This window comes from Lepidochelys olivacea (genome assembly GCF_965140295.1).
Source record: "Lepidochelys olivacea isolate rLepOli2 genome assembly, chromosome: 15".
NCBI lineage: Eukaryota > Metazoa > Chordata > Testudines > Cheloniidae > Lepidochelys > Lepidochelys olivacea.
In genome coordinates, this window is record NC_140425.1 from 34,489,767 (window position 1) to 34,502,193 (window position 12,427).

The 12,427-nt window shown below is 47.1% G+C and overlaps 1 protein-coding gene across 3 annotated transcripts in view; it reads right to left on the bottom strand.

Moving 5' to 3' along the window:
• Positions 1-12,427, bottom strand: part of TTC28 (tetratricopeptide repeat domain 28) — a 504,428-nt gene that overhangs the window by 94,924 nt on the left and 397,077 nt on the right. The window lies entirely within an intron of this gene.

A 12,427-nucleotide genomic window follows, 5' to 3' on the forward strand; every position in this document is an offset into this window, starting at 1 on the left:
ATGAAATTGAGGGACTGATGGGACTAGCCTGAGTGGCCAAGTCCCATGCAAGCTCCCCCCACAATTGTACCAATGCCCCCCAATCCTGACCTATCATACCCCTTACTGTTCCATTCCTGGGACCCACAACTGTACCACTGCACCTCAGCTTTTCCCTCTAGCACTGCCTATTATTCCTTCCTAGGGCTCCTGCCCTTCAGTCCTAACCTGTAGTTTCCTGCTATGCCAGTCTTGGGACAGCAGACCGGACAAACATCACGTGACACTAGGATGGGTCTCTCCTGTTTCATATGTGCCCTAAGTGGGATCTGAAACCAAGGCTCTAGAGCTCTCACTCATTACACCCCCAAGCCTCAGAGTCTCCATTCTCACAGCCAAAGCATTGAGGTGGGAAGTCATCTCGGGATTCATGATAACTTGAGACTTTATAAAACAGATTTAGATCTGAGCCTCATATACTTTTAAAGACACTATCTTGCCCTCCTCCATCTGGGAGCTGGGAAGCTTTTACAAATACCAGCTAACACCTTCATAACCCCACTGAGAGGCAAGCAATGAAGACGTAAGTATCACTAAACCTACCACTGAAATGTAGCTACCTCTGGGGTGTAAGAAGGCAGCTACTTAACTGCACACAGAAGGATATCACAGGAAGGAAAGAAGAATCATGTATCAGAAAGGGACAGTTAGGTACTGGAGACAGTGTAACTACCAAGGTGGAATTTGACCGGGACACCACATTAATTAAGAGTTAATATTGTGAAAGAACAATCATTGTAAAGATATCACATTGTCCTTAGGAGCTATAGTGAGAGAAATGAATTGGGAGATCTGCACGGGAAGAATAAGGGGTGGCCAGGTTGGGAATACAGAGAGCCTCTGCTGGCAGCAAAGACGGGCAGACACTTTTCTGTCGAGTTTGTTAATCACTTTTTTTCCTTTCAGCCAGCTTTTCCATGTGCCTTGGCTCAGCAGAGCTTCCATGACATCAGCGTGAGACCCAAGCCCATCCCAAAGTGACATAATGCAGCAGGCCCCATGTATGGAAAAGCTAAAAACACATGGCTCACTGAAAACCACAACTGAGAAAGATTTGGTTTCCAAAATAAAAGGACCAGTAAACATTTCCTAACCTGTTCCTACTGCATGGACAGAGTCCTCTGAGGTGCAAGACATGTAACCACTCCCGTCATAGGCAGTATAGTCACAGAGAACCCCACCCATCTCCTCCAAGGTAGCAACCATCAGATGGGGAAATCCTTCATATAATAGCGACACGGAAGGCAATGGGAGCTGTGTGTGCAAAGGGTATGGGTGGGGCGGAGGTTGTACTAATGCACTGAGACACATTATTTGAGATGCTTTCAGTGGGGGTTATGAGTTAGGGTAACTAGATTTTGAAATAAAAAACAGAACCTCTGTCCTGGGTCAGGTGGAGAAGGTGGTTGGGTGTTGGCCTCATGAAGGAGAGAGGGAAAGATGCTTATTCCTCCAATGCCCTCAGCCAAGAAATGATGACATCCTGAAGACTTGCTGGGATATGCAGGGGAGGAAACCCTTGGTCAAGGACTTGCATGGGGGGGAGGGGCGCTCACTTGAGGGCACACTCTCAACATGCGACAGGCCTGGTGGGGGAGCTCCTTGGGGTGCATGTCTTCAGCCAGCCTGTGGACATTGCCACTGGCATAGCCCCCCACCAGCTCCCAGAGGGGCCCCGAGTGCAGGGATTTTCAAAACCCAGGACAAAACTCAGTGTCACTGGAAGAGGCCATGAAAACACTCCCAGCTTCCTGGGGGACACAGTCATGAGTAACAAGTGGCTCTGAACACTGCAGACTCAAGGGGAAACAAGCTCATTCTACGGGGAGGTAACATTCCCATGGACACCTTCTCCAGGTCAACACAAATTCACACTTATCCATCTAGGCAAAATCCCTCCTGTGCCTGGATTTACACACAACATCATGGCCATCAAGAGAGGAGAAGGAAGAAACAGAACCAATCACAAGGGAATTGCAGCTATCCACATCTGCCCCAAAGCTGCAAAAAGCAACAAGCTCTCCTTTCTGTGGGATTAAGGTCAGCTGCAGGCTCCCTTGGCAACGCTCAGTAGTCCTGGCTGTTCTGGAAGAGTAATAGCCAGAGACATTCACACACAATGACTCAGTGCAGAATTTCCTAGGAACACTCACTAGAGTGTTCAGGAGACAGATGTGACTCTTTCGGCAGTTTTCTGCCTACACATGCACACCTGCGTATTCACCCCACATGTCCAAGACACCCCAAAACTGCAAGACAATTGGATACACCTACCCACACAAACATTACAAAACCCTGAATACTCACCCACTGACAGCCTGGACCCACTTGTACCCAAACAGCCCACACCGCCCTTCCCCAGCAACACCACATACTCTCAGATTGCCACCTATGCACAGTACACCAGCAACTTACCTGACTGCGGTGTCCCATGACACCCAAGGCCATTCATTATCAGGCACTATACCAACAGCATTAAGTTATCAAACGTAAACCCTGCTCAGAAAGAGTAACCACCAGTCATTGCCCAGACTGGAGTGGCTTCTGCAGGGTGTTAATGATTTCACCAGTGAGACTTGTTGGATGCAAAAGCACATTCGTAAATCACTTCTTCACACAGCACAAATGCCTCATTAATCCTAAGGGCATCAGGCTTGGAAATAATACAACCCAGCACCAACATTTCCGGGAGCAGAGCAAGAGCCATCAGAAAGGGGATAGGTGCCACATCCCATCACTGTCTCTCTGGGGTTTTCAAAGGCCAGCAGTTTAGCAGCACCAGGGGGCTCGGACTGGAGTTTTCAGGAAGGTAAAAGGAAGAGCAGACAGCCAGAGGGAGGCGTGGTGTGGAATGTGATCCCACTCAGACGAACTGGGAATTACATAAGAATTCCAGCTTCATTTACATTACACAGATGAAAACATTCACAAGAAACTGGACTCCATGACCCAGCACCACAGATCTTTGGAAAGAAGGTGGGGGCCTCAGATGTGCACACCCTACCAAATGTGTGCATGGACCAAGGAAGAGGGACACACTTCAGCAATGGAGATCTTGCAGCCTCAGCAGAGTTCAGTAACAGATCTCGTTTTGGTTCTGAACAGGAGGCCAAACTGTGCCATTTTATGCTCATTTGCTGTGTTGCCATTGGTGATTTGGTCCCCTTCCTCACACCCCTTTCCTACCACTGCAGCTCTTCAATTGCCCAATCTCACTCCTCATACCCAACATACTTGTGTGCCTCCTCCCTTTAACCCCCCCCGCCCCGTTCCCCTCATAAATAAACTCCTGCTCTCCCACACTCCAACCTCAAGTATGCCCTAAAATTAAGTTCTTCTAACAAGTGGATACAGCCATGGCCCTAGCCTGCTGCCATCTGGATCACTCCACATGGATGTCATGTCCTGCTCCTCTTGCCCAGGGTTGCTAGATGTATTTTTAGCTTGTGAGCAATCTGGAGCAGGGACTCTCTCACTACCTCTCTCTGTACAGTGCCCAGCACAAGGAGGCCCAACGCTGACTGGCGTCTTTGGGTGCTACCACAACAACAATGGAACTACTCCATAAACACCTTGATGACAGAGGCCCATTGGTGGTTCAGTACTCTGTGTCAGCAACTCACTATACCTAACACACTGTTTTCATAATCTGTAGGTCAAAGGTGTCGTCAAAGGTGTCATGTAAGGAATCATATACAAATGCTGATCCCGAAAATCACTGTTTGGTGTAACAAAAGGTTCTTAATAAGTGCTGCGATTATGTTCTTAAAATGTGATTAGCAAGCAATGAGTACGCACAGTCTGCCTTAGACAGAGGAATGTACATTTGCTTTTCTGACCAGCCTGATCATCAGGCAGAGACAATTAAGGTACATTTACATATAAGGCACCAAAGCTATCAAGCTAATAAACAAGGGAGAAGACAGCATGGTGTCCACACCCCAGTAGGAGAAAAACTTTCTCTGGGCATAAACTTCAAAGAATACATTTCAAAGATTTACTGGGCTATCAAGGCAGGGGGTCTGAACCTCAAATGGTAAGCAACCGAATCAACTGATTGCATACACTATTATCATATTATAGAAGTATATTGAGTAAGGTCTTTTATGAAAACCGGTGACACCCTGGTGACAGGTATCATTATGAAATGTCTATTAACACTATATGAGGCATTATGGATACTCACTGATATTATGCTTTAGAGTCTGTGACCAAACACAGGGAGAAACAGGATTTCTCCCAGACAGAAGGGATGGCAGCTATCTATCTGTCTCCAACGTCAATTGAATATTATGGAATCAAATCAATGGAAGCCCCATTTACATATGAATCAGCAGGAGGATGGGAAGCCCACAGGAAGGGAAGAACGAGAGGAAACCTTCCTGCCTCTTGTAACAGGGTCAATGAACTTTGGGAATTATACACAGAAACAGAAGCCATTTTAGTATCCATCACTTGAGGGGATTAGGGGCCAGAGCTCTTGCAGTCACAGAACATTTGATCCTTCAACCAAAGGGGTTGAAGTCTCTGGGAACTGAGCGTAGATGAGAAACCTGCTTAGGTAAAGACTGTAACTTGCTGAAATTAAGTTTTAGTCTTAGAAGTGTAGTTTTACTTTTGTTTGCTTGTAACCCTTTATATCTTTATTCCTTATACTTGGTATCACTTAATTCTATGTCTTTTTGTTAAATGAACTTGTTTTATTTTTACTATAAACCAAATCAGTGCTATGACTGAAATACAAGTGTTTGTCAAGTTAAATTAATGAGCTGCAGTGTATTGTCTCTTGAAAGGAACAAGGAACTTAATAATATCCGTCAGCATTCCAGGAGAGGGTTGGGCACTGAAGGAAACATCTCTGGGGAATGCAGAAACTGTTTGTTACCTCTAAAGCAAGGTTTGGACTGGCAGAATCCTGAAGATTTTGCTCGCAAAGCAGACAAGCTGGAGTGTCAGGAAGTTGTCACACAGCTCGGCGGTAGCAAAACTCTGATTTGCTGAGGCTGAGTGCAGTAACACAGTAACTCACAAATCTGGGTACCCCAGCAGGTTCATAGAATCATAGAATATCAGGGTTGGAAGGGACCCCTGAAGGTCATCTAGTCCAACCCCCTGCTCAAAGCAGGACCAATTCCCAGTTAAATCATCCCAGCCAGGGCTTTGTCAAGCCTGACCTTAAAAACCTCTAAGGAAGGAGATTCTACCACCTCCCTAGGTAACGCATTCCATTGTTTCACCACCCTCTTAGTGAAAAAGTTTTTCCTAATATCCAATCTAAACCTCCCCCACTGCAACTTGAGACCATTACTCCTCGTTCTGTCATCTGCTACCATTGAGAACAGTCTAGAGCCATCCTCTTTGGAACCCCCTTTCAGGTAGTTGAAAGCAGCTATCAAATCCCCCCTCATTCTTCTCTTCTGCAGGCTAAACAATCCCAGCTCCCTCAGCCTCTCCTCATAACTCATGTGTTCCAGACCCCTTATCATTTTTGTTGCCCTTCGCTGGACTCTCTCCAATTTATCCACATCCTTCTTGAAGTGTGGGGCCCAAAACTGGACACAGTACTCCAGATGAGGCCTCACCAATGTCGAATAGAGGGGAACGATCACGTCCCTCGATCTGCTCGCTATGCCCCTACTTATACATCCCAAAATGCCATTGGCCTTCTTGGCAACAAGGGCACACTGCTGACTCATATCCAGCTTCTCGTCCACTGTCACCCCTAGGTCCTTTTCCGCAGAACTGCTGCCTAGCCATTCGGTCCCTAGTCTGTAGCTGTGCATTGGGTTCTTCCATCCTAAGTGCAGGACCCTGCACTTATCCTTATTGAACCTCATCAGATTTCTTTTGGCCCAATCCTCCAATTTGTCTAGGTCCTTCTGTATCCTATCCCTCCCCTCCAGCGTATCTACCACTCCTCCCAGGTTGTCACAGGGCAGATGTTTTTGGGGACATTTGGGACTGGGAGGGTGTTAGGGTCACTGTACGAAAAGTAACTGGGCAGTGGATGAGTGATCTGCCTGCTTGTATGTTAGCTGTTGGTATCAGGGCTGTGAACAACAGAGGCATAGTATTTATGGTACCCAGAGTTTCAGGGCAGGAGGTGACAATGCCTTAAGTGGTCTGGATTGACCCCAAAGCATTACAGCCTAACAACGAAGCAGAAGCATAACTTTGGGCTTTAGTACATAAATACCAGAGCGGAGAGAAGAGCTCCATGAAAGGTCCAAGCTTCAAGAAACGCTTCATGCATAGAGAAAAGGAGTACTTGTGGCACCTTAGAGACTAACCAATTTATTTGAGCACAAGTACTCCTTTTCTTTTTGCGAATACAGACTAACATGGCTGTTACTCTGAAACCATTCATGCATAGAGGAGCTCCAAGAGAGTGTTCCAGGCACCACAGGCTCTGAACTAAGTGCGTGGGAGGCCAACACTGCTGTAGAAAAATGATGGCTGGTCAGAAAGCCACTGCAAGCTGCTCTCCCGCAACTTACCCTCCCCTTGAGTCAAGCCAGCTACTGGCCCCACCACATACTGGGGAAAATAATGTTTTACTGACACATTTCAGATGGAAAGATCAGGTTCAAAATGATGGGGGTTTGCAACTGCAAAGAAATGGGTGTGGGGTTGTAGTGAGCTGTGCAGGAATGAAAGGTGTGCGGCAGCAGTATGACCAAGAGGCCCCTGTCACCTAACTATTGGGCTCCTGGAGCAAAGCCATCATCAGGAAGAAACTTACTCAAATCATACAGATGGCAGGAGATGCCCATTAGGCCTTTGAAGAGCAGGCAGAACTGGACAGCTGCAATCAATTGCTCTCTCCCCTTTGCAATGTTCCTATTTCATACACCACTGTGTGGACCATATAAACTGCTCAGCTCCCCAGCCTTCAGCACCCACTCTGCTGATGAAGGAAGCTGCAATTTCCCTCTGTGAATGGAGTGAGACATCACAGAGAGTTTATCTGTACACGAAAGGCTGACAAATATAAACAACATGAGATTAGGAGAGAGCTGGTTGTTCTGCGAATTCCTCCTGAGTCTGACATGTTTGAAGTTACATCAGTGAGATAAAAGGAGTCAAGGAATTTAAAAATAATTAATGCACTGTCCCCTCTCAGGTCCCCCCACCCCAACTCCTTTCCTGATCTAATGCATCCATGAGCACCCCTCAATAACAACCTTGGAAAGAGAGAGAGAGCACATGCATGTGTGCGTGTGCAGGGAATGCTGGACCATTTGGGGCCCCATGGGATGTGCAGTCATCACTTCCTTTAACTTCCATCTCCCCAGAGCCCAGATCAGCTCCTGTTTCCTGACTAAAACATCCCAGCTTCAGAACCAACGTCTGAGAAACTGCGCGGGACTCCAGCAGGTCAGGCCTGTGAGCTAACGTCTCATCCGCCTTTGTAGCACTGAGATGAAAAACTGAAGATTCAGAATAGACTTGCAAAGCTGGATAACTAAGGACAAGTTCCTAATCCAGAGTGGCCAGACTGTAAGGAGTGCTGAGCACCAGCCGGACACTGATTTTAGTTTCAGGTGTTTGGAAAAGTCCAACTAGAGGCACCGCAGGAGGTTGTGGCCATGCCTCCCTATCGGTGTCGGAGGGAGGCCATGCTGCCTTGCTACAGGCACCCATGTGTGAAAACTCTTGCCTCAGTTTACAGTTCTCAGACAGAGCAGCTCTTCTGTTACCAAAAGCTCACACTTTCTCAGTGAAGACTGCTTGGAGGAGCAGCCAGGTTTCTGGACCATTGCAGTGGGGCATAGACTAGCATTGTGTCTTCTCTGACCAGGTCACTGCTGCACGGTAACCACAAGGTTCTTATTCAGGCTGAGTTTCCTCTGGCTTCTGAAAAGCCCCACAGGCTTGTGATCTGAATCAGATTCATGCTATACAGTTCTCCTCCCTGCTGTCTGTTTCTCCTCATTTCTCTGACCTCGCCCTGCCTTCACTCCAAAACAACACCACGCAAAGATCTAGTTTGTTTGCAAGGCTGGTGGAGTGCGGGGGGATCATTCACCATCAAGAATGAGCTCTCATAAGTAAGGCTACGTTTTAGTCATGGGTATTTTTAGTAAAAGTCATGGACAGGTCATGGGCAGTAAACAAAAATTCATGGCCCATGATCTGTCCATGACTTTTACTATATACCCCTAACTAAAACTTGGGCGGGGGCCCCCGGGTGCTCCGGGAGGAGTGGTGGTCCGGGGGTGCTGCAGGTGCTGGGGGAGGTGGCCAAGGACCCTGCTGGGGGGGGGCAGGCTGCGGCATGCGGGCCGGGCCCTCCACTGGTGCTGGAGGGGAGGGTTGGTGGGGGCTCCCTACCCAGCTCCACGCATCCCTGCAGCTCCTAGGCGGCAGAGGGGCCCAGGGGCTCTGCACACTGCTCCCACCATAAGCCCCAGCTGTGCAGCTCCCATTGGCCGGGAACCGCAGCCAATGGGAGCTGTGGGGGTGGGGCTTGCGGTTGCAGGCAGCGCATGCAGCCCCCTGGCCCCTCTTTCACCTAGGAGCTGCAGGGCCATGCCAGTGGGAGCCAGGGAGCCCCCCACCCTCAGGTAAGTGCCCCCCCCCCAAGCACTCCCCAACCCCCTGCCCCTAGCCCTGAGTCCCCTCCCACACACCCAAACTGCTGCCGAAGTCACAGAGGTCATGGAAAGTCATGGAATCCGTGACTTCCGTGACAGACTCAAAGCCTTACTCATAAACCATTTAAGGAGAGCCTGGTGCACAGTCAGCAGGCCATAGCCCTTTAGCTCCCCAATCTGGAGCTCATGCACCCCCAGAGATGCAGGTTCCTTGGAAGGAATGGGAGGAAATAATTTATACTGGTTGCCATTAAGAGTCCATGATTAGCCAGTCACCACCCCCACCAGGATCTGACTATTTGCAGACTAGGAGATAGCTGGGCTCTCTCAGACTCTACTGGTCAGTGTCTGTGATAGTGGCCGCTGAACTGACCATAGCTATGGGGCCTGCAGAATAATCTGCTCCTCACCCACCCAGTTCCAATGGGCTCATTTGTAACTAGAAGCTGCACTGCCCTGGCGCAGAAAGCCTGTGTCCAGTTTGAAAATAAGACATTAGCATCCTGAATCCCCTCAACAGGCAGCAACATGAGATGTGATGCTGTGTTTCTAGAAGGGAAGTAACTCCTTGATGGCAGAGTTGTTGACGAGGAGCCTGTCCCAGGCACTCTGCCCTGCACAGGAAGGGAGGCAGAGAACAGTTCCTGGGATTGGATTCCTAGAGCAAGGCTCTTCTGTGGGCCAGCAGAACTTGGGAACTCTCCGGGGAGAGCATGCTGTTCTCAGAGAAGGGCTGCTGCCTACAAAAAGGGGCCCTGGGCAGCAGAGATTAACAGATCACCACCTGGAAAACAGAGGCTGCTCCTGAGGACAAGGGAATCTGGCATACCCCTTCAGAGGCACAGGTGCAGCTCTTCTCCCCCAACAGATGATGATTCCAAGGCAGAGCTCTGGGATTAAAGGCACCAGGGACACTAACAAGTTGCATTGACAGGGAACATCCTGCAACTTCTTGCTCTGCAGGTTCTAGAAAAGCCACACACTCAATGCAATTAGCAGGCCCCACAGCAAGATTAACTAAGATCAGGAAGGGGAAACACTCACATACCAGAACAATTACATCGCTTTGCTTTCCTTAACAGCCAAAATTAAGGCTTGTAGGCAGATGGGAGATGAAGCCAATGCAGCTTCAGATGTTCCAGTCGGTCTCTTTACCACACCACAGGGAAAAAACAAGCAATGAGCAAATGTTTACAAATGGTTACCCAAGACAAAGCTGAGGAAGTGGCATAACAGAGCAGAAAATTGGAGTCTCCAATCTCCTTCTCCGCAGCCCCTATCACTAAGCTAGCCTGGTGGGAGCCTGTCTCACCATCTGTGCCTGTCACACGAGCGTGAGGATCCAGAAACACTCTGTCACTTCAAAACACAAAGCTACTGACTCATTCACACGGCTATAATTGTATATTTCAAAAGGAAAGAAAGGCTCTCTTCTAGGCAGCCGGGCCCCATCCAGGAGTAGTATGCAACAGGGAAAAGGTCCAAACACAGAACCAAACAGAGTCTAGGGAGGAAGAACAAGGAAAGCTAAAGAATGCTCATACAGCACTTCTGAGATCTGTGAAATTGGAGCAAAATATACACAACCTAGAACCAATGGGGACTTCTCCTTCCTTTGCTTAACAATTACTGCTCAGGGCAGAGACGGATTCTAGGGAAACAGCCATCTGAAGCACCAGCTGCAGTGTCTACAGAACACAAGTATAAATCATTATAAATGCAACCTAAGCTACAAGCAGATATTGAAGGGCACAAGCATGAATGGGAACCATCAACCCTAAAAGAGGTTAAAGAGCTGAAACAGCACAGTGGATCAAGATCCTTCTCCCCTCACTAACCACAAAGCAAAGGCAAGACAACCCTGCACAGGCAGCCTGCATTTCCAGAGAGCTAAGGAAACCTTACAAGTCTTGTCTTCTTGGGCTTTGTCTAGTCTAGGACTGGAGGCCTGATGTTTACACAAATTAGCTAGGCTCCCGCATGTCTTCAACTGCCTCATTTAGCATGTGTTAAAGGCACTGGGTGTTGTCGGCACTAGACTTTTTTAGTGCGTTAGTTAGCACATATTAACATCACATTTTAAATCCTACTCTACCCAAGACCTTAGATTGTGATTGAATCCATCCCTGTCGGCCAGCACCCAGTTTGGTTAGCTGCATTTTAAGAGCATCAGTGGAATCATCTGTGCTATGTTTGTTATATATTTAATTTCACATCACAGGTCTCAGTAGATTTCCTACTGGGTATTCTGCAAACCTACAAAAATAATCCTGATGACATCAGAATGGTCATAACGAGTGGTTAAACCTCAGATGTTGAACATATAATCATGACATTTTCAGAAGCAAACTAGGGAAATGTGGTCTAGATGAAATTACTATAAGGTGGGTACACAACTGGTTGAAAGACTGTACTCAAAAAATCGTTATCTATGATTTGCTGTCAGACTAGAAGGACATATCTAGTGGGGTCCTGAAGGAGCCTCTCCTGGGTCTACTCAATATTTTCATTAATGACTTGAATAATGGGGTAGAGAGCATGCTTATAAAATTTGCAGAGGACACCAAGGTAGGAGGGGTTGGAAACTCTCTGGAGGGCACGATTAGAATTCAAAACCACCTTGACAAATTCGAGAATAGGTCTGAAATCAACAAGATGAAATTCAATAAACACAAATGAAAAGTACTTCACTTAGGAAGAAAAATCAAATCCACCACTTCAAAAATGGGAAATAAGTAGCTAGGTGGTAGTACTGTTGAAAAGGATCTGCGATTATAGGGATCACAAACTGAATATGAGTCAGCAAGGTGATGCAGCTGTGAAAAAGGCTAATACCGTTCTGGGGTGCACTCACAGGCGTGCTGTACGTGAGACACAGGAGGTAATCGTCCCGCTCGACTCAAGCACTGCTGAAGCCTCAACTAAAGTTCTGGGTGCCACACTTTAGGAAAGACATGGACAAATTGGAGAGAGTCCAGAGGAGAGCAACAGAAGCAATAAAATGTTTAGAAAACCTGATCTGTGAGGAAAGGTTAAAAAAACTGGACATTTAGTCTTGAGAAGAGAAGTCTTGAGAAGAGAAGTCGGGGGGGGGGGGGGGACTGGTAACAGTCTTCAAATATGTTAAGGGCTGGTATAAAGAGGACTGTGATCAATTGTTCTCCATATCCACTGAAGGTAGGACAAGAAATCAGGGGCAGGAAGCGAGATTTAGGTTAGGTATTAGGGAAAACTTTCTAACTAAAAGGATAGTTAAGCTCTGGAACAGGCTTCCAAGGTAGATTGTGGACTCCCCATCACTGTTGATTTTTAAGAACAGGTTGGACAAAAACCTGTCAGGGATGGTGCAGGATTACTTGGTCCTACCTCAGCATGGAAGGGATGGACTAGATGACCTCTTGAGATCCCTTCCAGCACAACATTTCTATGATTCTGATCATTTTGTTGCATTTCCAGGCCCTTATTATAGAACTAAATGTATTTAATGTGTGTAAATGTATTTAATTCTATTTTTAATTGCTGTATATTACACATTTTCACTATAACTGAAGTTATTCTATTGTTGAGTGTTGATCTGCAATATCAGGAAGGTCAGAAGAGTGAGAAAAATAACAGCTTAAACCACTGACTCTCACTGAGACGTCAGACAGTGTCATACAAAAGAAGCTGTTCTTTAGATATTTAGATGCTAAAAAGGGGTTTGCGAAATCTCCTTAATCGGAGAGCCTTAACTGGAAAACTGTTTTCATGCTTGTAAATCTCAAAAATGGTTACATGGATTTTTAACTACT